Here is a 12,277-nt window from a genome sequence, read left to right as displayed (position 1 = left end):
TCTGATTTCACCTACTTAAGCTAGAAACTTTTGATTAATCTTTTACCTTAATTTACAAAAAGGTTGCAACTACTCGTTCTTTAAAGCTTTTCATCTTTCAAAAATTTATGTTATCTTCTTTCTCTCCCCAAATGTTTTTGATCAAATGTCTTTATAAGCATTATTTTGGAGCCCCAAAAGTATGTAAATAAACAGTCCAGATATTGAATGATACATACTTACTAACTTTTCCATTGGCAATGGATCGTGTGATTCCACTTTGGGGTTGACTCATGAAAATACTCTTCCTTCTGGACATATTTAACATCTAGAAAACTGAATTAATGTGAAGTGACTTTTCTATAGAAGTGGAAATAAGTAACGTGGATAGGGGTCATAGTATTTGGATTCAAAGAATCTTAGAATTTATCCAAGAAACGTCAAGTTCAGGCTCTCCCCGTTCTAATTTTCTTTTACTTGTTGTACAAGGTTCTCTTTGATCAACTAAAAATTCACAACGTTTTGCAATATCATATTTGGTTTTCATATACTCTAAATCTGAGACATATATCCTTTTCTTAAGGGTTGGATCTTTCTTCTTCCTTGTTAATTAAATGCATCATTTTTATTTAATGCCATTAAATTGATCAAATATAATCATAAAAAAAGAGGTTGGAGCTAATGGTTCACTAAAGCTGCTCTGTACATTTGCTCTCAAAAGTACATCAGAATTGAAGACTGGTGATGATTAGCTGCTACAGTGGAACAAAATTTTATAAAGAAAAACTGCTACAGCAAACAAAACAAATTTTTAAAAACTGTTATAACAAAAAAACACACAGCAACGATAAAAATACCTATTAGCTATATACCTATATATGCCAGTGTTTTTCCTTTCTCTTTTTGTCTACAAATACATGAGTTCTTTTCCCAGAGGCCACTCTGTCAAAAAAGCACAAAGTGTTGATAAAGTCTTCTTTAGAGTGTTAAATCATCTCTGGATGAGATTGCCTTTGCTTTAGAAGGTGCTCTAGTACGACTGTGGCGCTGTTGTCCGGGGACACTGGCAATGGTGTGAAGGTGGGCATGAAATCTGCGATGGGTTTAAAAAGAGGATGCCCAGGTCCACCAAGACCAACTCCAGCTAGGTTACTAAGAGGCACAGCTGCCGAACGGGGAACCAAGAATGGATTCCCGTTGGTGCTTCGACCACCTCTGAAGTTGGCTGCCTCTTTAACACTTCCTGGTACCTTGCCACCTTGCTCTCTCCTTCCTGGTGAGTCTGGACAGTCCATGGCATGAGCAGAGAGTTTGGGTGGTGGAACAGAGGGATGAGATTCCATTTCTAGAAATTTGACAAAGAGTTCTGAAAAAGAACTTTTAAGCACAGGTTGTTGATTTGGTGTTATAGGTATGTTGGGGACACTTTTGGATGCCCCTCCAAGCCAACTACTCATCCACTTGGTGACACCACCAGAATCTTCACTCAACAACTGTTCCATTTCCTGCTTTGGAATGTCCAGGATGCTTCCCATTAACTGTAAGGCTTCTCGGCGTTTACCTTTGGGTGTATGGAAATGACCAATAAACAGATTTCTCATGAGGACTTTGTCCACTTTTCCTTCTAGGCTGTCTGCCAAAGTCGACAGTTTCTTTTGTGCCTTGTCCAACATTCCTTTTCCGAGCTCGTTTTGTCTTTTAAGTTCTTGGATCTGTTGTTCCTTCCGATCTAACTCTTCTGTAAGTCTGGAAGCAGAATGCAACCTAGCATTTGTTTCCTCCAAATGTTCCTGCAGTGATGATACTTGTCCTTCTAGTTTTTCTGCCTTGTTCTTCCATTCTGCTATCGACTGTTTTTCTTTTGCTAACTCAGCAGAATGCATTGCTTTTTCTTCCTCTTGGAAATGTTCTAGGACCCTTTGAAGGTTGGTTGATGACAGGGCATACTGCCTTACTCGTGCCTGGGAGAGGGAAAGCTGCAGTGCATTCTCATCCCTCTGTTGAGAGACCAACCTCAACTGTTCTTGCAGTGACTCTATCTGAACGCTAGCTTGATGACTTGCCTCAGAAGATGACACTAGCTTTACCTCCAAAAGCCTGACTTCCTTTCTCAGTTTAATCTCTTGGTCTTCTGCAGCCAAAATGTCCTGGGTGTAAGACTCTTCGGATTCCAAGAGATGGCTGCGTAGCCTTTCTAGCTCCCGGTTCAAGCGTAGTTCTTTGTCACGGAACTCTTGAACCTCCTGCTGGAGAGTACTGTTTTCCATCTGTACTTGTTTTAGTGCTACGATGACTTGGTCTCGTTCTTGCTGAAATATAACTGTCTTCTCCTGCATTTTCGCAACTGCATTTGAAAGCTGACTTTTTTCTTGTAGCAGTTGCTCAAAAGCAAGAGCTTTCTCCTTCATTGACTCACACTCCAGTTCTTTTTCTCCCAGCCTCACAGAGAACTTCGAGTTTGTCTCTTGGAGTTCTCTGGATGCTACTCTCAATTTTTCATTTTCCCCTTTTAATTTAGAAAAGTCCACTTCGAAAATCAATATTCTGCCCTTTAGGTCTATTACTGTTTGCTTCAACAACTCCTTTTCGTTCCATAGGTCACATTGTTCACTTCCACTTTCTCTATTGAGGCTTTTTACGTTTGTTTCTTGAAAAAAATCAGAATTCTCTGTTTGAGCATCGAGTCTTTCTCCAGGCACCTGGGATTTTATTTGTTCAATCGTTTTCTGCAAGTTCTTAATTTCCTCCTCTTTTTCTAAAAGTAACTGGATATGCGCAGCATTCAGCTGCTCATATTGGTGTTTCAGGTCATCCATTTCCTTCTTCTGCTCCTGTAAAGACTGAAGGAGTCGCATTTTACGCTTGTTTTGATTTGTAATTATCTTTTGATGGTGTTTAATTTCATCTTCCAGATGATTTTTGACTATTTTCAGTTGAGATACCTCCGATTCTACTTCTGGGATACCATCAAGGGTTTTAGGCTCAGCCACAGGTACAGCTCGATTCTGCTGTTCCTTAAGGCTCTCCAGTTCTTCTTGCAGATGGTTGTTTTCTGCTGTCATGGAGCCAAGACTTCTGTCCTTTTCTTCTATGGTTTGCCTTAAAGTTTCATTTTCTCTTAAGGCCTGAGAACACTCATCTAAATCCTTTTGTAGTTTTGAACATTTTTCTTCGAGGTTTTCAATAAAAACTTCTTTCTCCTTTATAAGTTGTATCAATTGCTTCTGTTCTTCCACATGAGGTTCCAAAATTTCCTCAGTTTCTTTTGGATCAGTAGTCATTGGTTCAAAATTCTTTTTGAGTCCTGCTATTTCAAAGTCCTTCTCTTGCTTGAGTTGAACTACACAATCAGGTTTCAGCTGTAAGGCAGAGGTATTCAAATGACATGCATTGGAGAGTTCCTGAATAGTCTGCCTGTGATTCTTTGCTTCTTCCAACAGTCTTTTTTCTGCCTGGTGCAGTTCCGCTTCTATCTCTTCTTTGTCTCTTATTAGAGTCTCCTTGACAGTGTCTTTTTCTTGAGACACTTGATTGTTAGCAGCAATGGCTGCTTCCAACTTACGTCTTACATCTTTACATGGTAAAATCAACATTTCATTCTCCCTTTTGAGATCAACAGCAACTTTCTTTAAATTTTCATTGAGCTCTTCTACTTCTGAAAGATTTTGCCTTAAGTTGCTACCTTCAGCTTCCCGTTCTTGAAGCAAGTCATCCTTCACATTACTGCTAGAGTCTTCATTCAGAGAACTTCAGAACTTACTCTGACATCCAGACAGCTCACCTTCAGTTTTTCTAATATGTTCCTTAAGCTCAAGGTTTTCCTGCTGGAGGGTTAAGCTACTTTGTTGTGACTTATTTAGCTGAGCTACTAAATCTTCTACTTTATCTTCAAGCTTCTGCTTGGTTAAATGCAAATCACTGAGGCTCTGTGCACTCTGAGTTAACTTCTCCTTCTGCACATGCAACTCTTTGGATAGGTTCATTTTATCATCCTCAAGTTGATGAGCTCTCTTTTTTTCATCCTCTAGATCTTGTTTCAATTTCTGGATGACAAGGTCTCCTTCTTTTTCTTGTTTTGATAGCTCATCTTTTATCAAAATCATGTGCTTTGTAGCTTCCTCATTCTGATGGTCCAGTTCTTCTAACTCAGCTATCAGCATTTTCTTTTCATGGATACTCTGATTCAGTTCTTCCTCCTTTGCCTTCAAGTGAAGTTTTAAGTCATGTAATTGGACATTCACATTCATGTCTGTGGAAGCTGTGTTTTTAACGACTTGAGAGTCACAGCTCAGTTTTGACAGTGTTATCTGAAGTTCCTCCTTTTCTTGACTCAATGATGACTTCTCTTTTTCTAAAGCTTCCACATGCATTTTAAGTTTCAGATTGTCTTCAGCAAGACTCTGATCCTGGTTGAAATCATGTAGTCTCATTATTTCCTTTTCAGCATCAGACAGGGCTCGTTGTAGCCTCAACACTTCTTCCATTGATGAAGAATTTTGTGGAAGGACTGTTCCCTTTTCTGCCACAGTAGCACTCTGCTCCAAAACTGACACTTCAGGCTGATGATCATCTATGTCTGGACTTGGGTTTCGTTCAAGAGTCTTGATAGTATTTTGCAGTTTGAAGATTTCACTGGGCTCAGAATTCTGTGTTCCCTGAGCCTCAGCAATAGGCCTCGAATGGCCAACTTTAGATTCAAGTCCCGAAACTTCAATTGACAATTCGTTTGTTTCTTGGAAAGACAAAATTAGGTTACTAAAGTCCATGTCATCATCAGAAAAGGCTGAAAAATCACTACTGATCTGGGAACCCAATGGAGCCAGTGCAGTGGTTGTTGGTACACCACAAGCTCCTGAACCTACCCATTGAGCAGATGCCTGGAGGTTGAACACTTGATCTTGCAGTGCCATCTGTCTACCTTTCAGATGGCTGATCTCTACCTCCTCCTGTTGCAGTTGATTTCCGTCACTTGGACACTGAGGATTTACTTGCAGCTCTGATGCTTCATGGTTTTCCTCCAGATCAGTACAATACTTTTGAGGTCTCTCATTCTCCGATCTTAGTGGAGAATTACTAGCTTCCACTTCCTTTCTCCCACAATCAGGTAAACCTGCTGCTGTGTCTCCTGTGTCATCCGCAAGCATTCCCCTGGTGAAGCTGGATATGTGGTCGGTTAGGGAAGGCAAGCTGCTTCCCACCTGCCCCAAGAAGTTGCCCAAGCCTGAGCCCAGGCCTCCAAACCAGGAGGACATCTCCACCACTTTAGTGAGCCGGCAGACCAGCTCTGAAAACCGCGTCCAGCACCATCCCCGCTTCTCTCCTCACAACGTCCTCAAGCGTTGCTGGGGTCCATTATGACTCCAGCAAGAGCTCAGAATTCTGAGAATCGCGGGGCTCCGCCAACACCAACCGTCTTGCTCTGCAGGTAAAAGCAGAGGCCTGTCGTGGTCTTTGACCAAGGACTGGCAGCCAGTGGCACAGTCACCCCTCACGCCCCACCCCCAGGGGCCTCTGCTTCTTCCCTGGACTTTCCTGTCAGCTATTGGCCCCCAGGATTGGGGAGGGCTGGCTGGGAGGAGCTAGAGATACAGGAAAGTGTTCTAGTCTGAGTCCAAAGGCAGTGTGCTCCGGAACCACCAAGAATCAATGTTGTAGAGGCAATCCGAAGGTGGTTCACTGGAGAGCTCCCTCTTGCCTGGGAGAGGTGGACTTTTTGTTGCATTCAGGCCAGTTGCATTCCCTTGACAAGGTGAGGTCTGGCTCCATTACAGAGTGCAATCTATTGAACTAAAAGTCCCCGATTCAATAGTAAATCTCACCCCATGACACCAGCACAGACGCACCCAGAATCATATTTGGCCAAATGTCTGGGCATCATAGCCCAGAGAAGTTAACATATAAAATTAACCACCACAAAGTCTTAACCATTCTCAGAATTCACATGATAATATTGATGAAATGTCACTAAAGAATAATTTTTACCCTTTCCAAAAATAAATTTTTGCTCTTAATCTATAAGTTTTTGAGTTCATTTTAATATTCTATGGTCCTTGTAAGTTTTTATTTAAGTTTATTTAATTGGGCAAAAATTCCACTTAAATTGCACTTAAGAAACTTTGTTTTTGAGCCAATAACTTGGTGTTCACTTCACCTGTTGTTGTTTATCAGTGCAAACCATAATCCAGGTCTAAACCGTACAGAGTGAAAGAAAAACTTGAAAACTTTTCTACTATGCAGTAACAATCCTAAATTGGAATCCCACCCCTAGAATTAAGGATCAGAAGGAGATAAGGTAAGACCCTGCTTTCCAAAGTGTTTAAATTCCAACAAGTTCATGGAGAGGCAGCTTTGTAGAGTTGGGGGACAAAGCAAAGAGATGAAGCACGTGGGCTGTAACAGACATACAAATTGGGACCAAAGCAATTTTGGAGCTGAATCGACATGATACACTTATGAAACTTCTCTCACAGGCTTGAGTTGAAGCGTAAATGAGAACATAATGTGTAGTTCTCACCCTATGGCTGACATAGAGAAAGTGGTCAACCAGTAGAGCTTGCTGCCACTTTGTTCATATTTGCTTTTGGTTTTGTCTACAATTATTTTTCTTATTACCCTTTAGAAGGGGTTTGGATTTGCTCCCATAACTCTCTTACCCAAAGCATATATTCAGGACACTCTTTTCCTTGAGCTGTTCTTTCTATATGTCTGTTCAGGGAACAAACACTCAAGCTGGGAAAAATAAAATGTACAACAAGCAAGAATTTGAGGAAAATTAATGGTTAAAGTGATTCTAAGGTTTATATAAAAAACCTCATAAAGTCTCTTCCATCAAGAAAAGAGCAAGGAGATAGAATTCCTCAGATTGCTATCAGAAACTACATTTGTGTCTTGTGCTAGAAAAGGAAATCTTCTTGGTCCTTCTTATTCATCTCCAAATCTGAGAGAAAAATCAGGCCTGTATTATTCAATCTTTCCATAAAATACTAATATAAAACTTTAGACCCCTTATAGCATCTGCTGAAGTGGAGAATCCACTCTGTCCCCAAGCTATGTCTTTGTTGAAGAAGCCATCAACAATACCAAGTGTCCTTTTCTCCCTTTGGACCATTCCTCCTGTGTGTGTGTGTGTGTGTGTGTGTGTGTGTGTGTGTGTGTGCATGCGCGCATTAGTAGGCTTTCATCACTTTGACAACATACCTGAGAAAATTAAATGAGTAAATATTTATTTTGGTTCAATTTCAGGCTCCGTTGTTATGGCCTGAAGTGAGGCAGAATACCATGGCAGAGAGCCTGGCCTCAATACAGAGCTGCTCATCTCCTGGAGATCAGGAAGATGGTGAGGGGAAGAAAGGACTGAGGAATACCATCTACCCTTCTAGGGAATCAACTCCAATGACCTACCCTCCAACTAGTCCCCACCACATACAGTTTTTACCAACTCCCAATAATCCTGTTAAATAATGAACCCAGCAGTGCATTCATTCAAAGTTGAGCTTAGAGCTCAGGATTCAATTCGCCTTTCTGTAGAGTCCATGCTGAAGGCCATTACATTGGGGTCCAAGCTTTCAACACGTGACCTTTGGGCAACATTCCAGATCCAAATTGTAGCAGGGTGCCTCTTTCTCTTTGGTGTTTTGTGTTTGCTTAAGTTTTGAATCACAAATAATGATCCATTTTCAGTGTAAGACCTATCACATGTGGCTTCAATCTGGTTATAGTGGTTGTTGCTCCTACTGCTAAAAGGCATTTCTGATCACTCAGATTCATGGTTCATTCTGAACACAGCTGTTTGTCTTTTTATATTTCTAGCTGTGAGATATACCTACCTACTGTATTCAAAACTGACCATCCAAATAAAAGCATTTCTCTTCTTCTAAATATGTTTGGAATATTCCTGGAAACTATGGGGGATACAGAGGGAAAACCCTGCTTCATTCTTGAGCACACGTGACAAAAAAGCACCCAGGAATCATACATGTATCCTTATACATATATTCAGTGCCTAAAAGGTACGAGGCTTTGTGTTAGATGTTGTGAACAACATAAATCTGTGTTATATACATTTCCTGCTATTAAGAACAATGACTTTTGAGCTGTGAGGTTAGAGTTTGGTTGGTCTTGCTAGTTTTTCCTCTGGTTTCCACTCATTGATGTGAGTGTTGAGTGCACTTTTGGGTTCAAGTAATACTGTTACAAATCAAAGGACAAAAAAATCAGAGTATTCTCAAAAGAGACAATAAAAGCTCCAGGGAAAAGGGATTTTCTTGAGAGATCTTGTCCCATTTATAGTCTTATTTCAGTCAGCTTTTATGATTGTTAATAGCTCAATTCCATGTAAGTTCTCTAATGTCACCATTTTTTTTTCCTGCAGAGAAAACTTGCTCTGGTTATACAAAGAAAAGCAAAGGAAAATGTCCTGTATAGTCTTCATCTAAGACTTCCTACATACTAAATTCTCATCTCAGACAGCCACTTTGTTTCCTAGTTATCTTTCTATCTTTGCCCCTTGAAGACATGAAATTCCATTTCAGGTCTTCTTTTTTTTCCTGCCAGTGTCCTCTCTATAGAAGAAGCTCAAAAGAATTTTGTTCTGCAAGATGATGTTGTCTGTATCATGACAACATTCTGACTTTTCCTATTCTCATCCTCCAGCTGCTAAAATCTCAGATTTTTCCAAACCTAACATGTTCATCTCTTCATTTTTCTTAATAGATCTTAGTGCATCTGAGAGCAAAGGTGCATTTCTATCTTAGGATCATAGTTTGATCTGTATTAAAATATTCTACAGAGGTGCACTTCACTAGAGCCACTGGAGGCTACTGGAGTCCCAGGCAGTGTCTGTGTCAGTGCCATAAATTCTCTGCAGCAGCGATCCAAATGGATGTTAAGGCCACCGAGAAGAAGCCCCTGTTGGGAAGTGTGGTCTCTGGTCCGGGTTCAAAGACTAAAGCATATGATTTTAAAGAGCAGCTGGATTACCTCAAGTCACAGGTACTCATGGAGGACCATCTGGGAACGAAGGACTTGATGTGGAGTCCCAGGTCTGTGGATTCCTACCACCGTGAGGGGGCTAAGCCCAAAGCCCGCAAACCACGCCAGCAGAGTTCCACCTGGAGTGGGAAGCCACGTCCCAGAGGTCCGGTGGCTTTTGGTTCGGAATCGAAGCCTGAGGGAGACTGGGCATCGCGAAAGGAGGAAGGTGTCCGATGGCGCGATTTATGGGAAGCGGCATGCAAGGGAAAACTTGACATGCCCTCCCCGAAATTAGGTTGCTCCCTTAAGGAGGATCAAAGAGGGAGCGCTGAGGTCCGAGGAGCTGAAGCGAAAAAGCGGGATCCGAGGCGTCCTAAGAAGACGCGTGCCTTTGAGTGTATGTACTGGGTACCTGACTGTGACTCAGACACACTGTCCGAGTACCTGGAGAACAGGGAGGAGATCGTGGTTGTGGAGGTGAGCTGTTCCACTCCTGGGCCGCAGGCTGGTCCCCCAGGATCAAGTCCCAGCAGTGTGACTGCAGCGCCCCTGAGGACGCCTCTGCAGAGGACAGCTCCGCGACTGCGGGGTCCCCGAGGAGAAGAAAGGCCTCAGGAGAAGAGGAGAGGAGGAAGTTCAGGAGAGACGGAGAGGTGGTCCTGGAGGCTGACTTCAGGGAGGCCAGTGATCACCTAACAAGCAGCCCAAAGCTCCGGAAGGGTGCGCAGAGCAGGGAGAAGCAAGCCTTTGCTCTCTCTCCAAACCGCAGGGCCATCTGTGTGTTGAAGGGAGACCCTGATTACGACATCGCGCTGGAGGATTTGGAGGACAGCCAGGATGAATGGATCTATGAGGTGGAAGGCCTCTTCCAAGAAGTCCACGCCGAGGACCGTCTGATTTACATGAAGGGCAGAATTTTTAAAGAGATTGGGGCAGCAGAACCCTGGAGGTCTGAGGTCCCTCACCCGCCCCTTCTGCTCTTGAGCGGTGGAGGAAAGACAGGCTGACCTCCTCCAAAGAGATTGTACCCGACTGGCGTCGTTGCACGGGAAAAAAGACCTTCCCCAGTAATGACTCCAGCGGACCCACAAACAAGTTAGGAAGAGTGTGAAGAATAAATGAGATTGAATAAGTATGGCATTCCTGAATGTGATTAAGCTTTTCCCCTTCTCAGTGTACCACCCAAAGTGGCCGAATCAAATATCAAACCCACATCTGCCATTAAGTTCTCTTTAAACATTTTTCCCCTAGTTGTAGATGTGCACACTGTCCCCCGCCTTCTTTATTTCATTTTATTTTTTTACTTGGTGCCAGTGTCTATCCTGGCACCTCACACAGGAGAGGCAAGTGCTGAGCCATTGAGCTACAACCCCAGCCCGCTGTTAAGTTTGGATATTTATTTGTCCCGTGGTAATTGCATGGGTCTGTTTTCAGGGTGCCTCGTGGTTACTGTAACACATGGTATTCTCAGGTCCTTTGGAGTCATGTCTTTTCACATGATTCATGCACATGTTCCCTATATTTTCAATCACTCCGATGACTGGTACCCTATTCGACTTAAATGCCATCTAAATAGATGACTGACTATTCTGAGACTAGTGAGAAGAATACAGTGTGTCTTCACTACAGATTTTCTGATTGATACTGGAGGTTGAACACGGGGGTGTTTTACCACAGGGTGCATCCCCAGCTCTTTTTTGGACACAGGCTCCCCTCCAATTGCTTGGGGCCTGACTTGCTGAGGCACCACTGGGACTCAGCAGTACTCCTTCCTTGGTCTCCCGAGTCGCTGGTATAATTGTGTGCCGCCAATATTTATTTGGATATTTATCTTGTATTTTGGCAGGGGAGTGTTTTCTCCCTTTGCTACCAGATCACATTTCTCCCCTCCCTCCCCTTCCCAGCCCTGTCCATTTTCATGCAATGCTGGCCAGGCCCAAGGCACTTGGCTCTCTGATCCTGGGCCTGGTTCCTTGTTGCAGCGCCCCGGGCATCCTCCTGGAAGACCCTGTCCCTGTCCTGTGATTTCAAGTTCCATTTTGAAGCCCTCTCCTGTGCCTCCCCTCAGTTCCCTTTGTACTATGGTATCTTGGAACTACCTGGACCTTCCTATCCTCCTGCTTATCCCTAGACTGTCCTCAAATGTGTCCTGGCTCCCCCCAACACTCCCCAAATCCCGAAAGACCAGATCCCCTACAATGCCCTCCTTTGTTCTCAGTCTCTCTCTGAGGATCTACTCACCTGGGGCATAAGGGTGGAATTGGCTGGCTTTTGCACCCTGAACGCTCCCTATGGAAAACACAGCCCTATCCCACGCCTGGGCCCCTTTCACAGCTGGAACCTTCATACCTGGCAATGGACTTGAGTCTAGGGACAACCTTGCCCTTCTTGATCCCCTCCCTTCTATCCTGTGACCTCTAACCTTGCATCCTGCCCTTATCCCAACCCATCCATCCCTAACCCTGACCCTTCATGCTCCAGTCCCCAGGCTTGGCCGCCTACCTTAGCCCCTGACTGCATTCCTCCTGTCGCATGACTTCATGTGGTGTTGGGTCTGACCCAGGGGCCCCTTGCTTGGACCTTCTAATGCATTCCCCACCGTGTCCTTATGCTGCCCTCTGTCTACTCACCCTAGTGTCACCCCTTCCTCTCCTTTCCCTTGTGCTTCCCCTGCATCACAAGTTAGGAAGAGTGTGAAGAATAAATGAGATTGAATTAAAAAAAATAAAATAAAATAAAATAAAATATTCTACAGAGAAGTATATGATATAGTTTTTTTGTGTGTGTGTGATTGACTTTACCTGTTGTGAATGATCCTGAGGGAAGGCACAGAAAAATCAGGTCATCAAAACAGAGGCTAGAGACTGAGATTTCAGAGTCAAAAAGTAATGAATGTCTTCTTTATATTTTTCCAAAGACTCTTTTATTTTGCTATGTATTGTATATTTTTCTCCACCCCTTGATGGTAATATCACATCAGTGATTTCTGGGGAGTAGAAGAGGAATCTACGTCTCCTTCCTCATCAATCTCTCTTCCATATTCTAGGGAAAGCAAATGTCAGAGCAAAGTCTTACAAACTTACATTCATTAATAGGTAGACAAAAAACAACCATGTAACCTACATTTTTATACTCAGACACTAAAAAAACCTTTATTGATCTGCATTCCAACAAATCCAGAGATGGAAATCGTGATTGTAAGGCATGTATGATAATACCCTAACAGGACATTCAACTTCTTTTAGGTGGGGCAACAGACAAAATCCAGGGTACAAAGTTTAATCAACTCTGTGTCTACCCCATAGAAGGTGATGGTGTCTGTACA

The 12,277-nt window shown here is 42.9% G+C and overlaps 1 pseudogene; it reads right to left on the bottom strand.

The window, feature by feature from the left end:
* Positions 1-851: 851 nt before the first annotated feature.
* Positions 852-5,231, bottom strand: LOC144365619 (thyroid receptor-interacting protein 11 pseudogene; annotated as a pseudogene).
* Between the last annotated feature and the right edge of the window lie 7,046 nt (positions 5,232-12,277).

Source organism: Ictidomys tridecemlineatus, chromosome 7 (assembly GCF_052094955.1).
Source record: "Ictidomys tridecemlineatus isolate mIctTri1 chromosome 7, mIctTri1.hap1, whole genome shotgun sequence".
Lineage (NCBI taxonomy): Eukaryota > Metazoa > Chordata > Mammalia > Rodentia > Sciuridae > Ictidomys > Ictidomys tridecemlineatus.
Note: the sequence above shows the minus strand (reverse complement) of the source record. Positions and strands in the feature narration are given on the sequence as shown.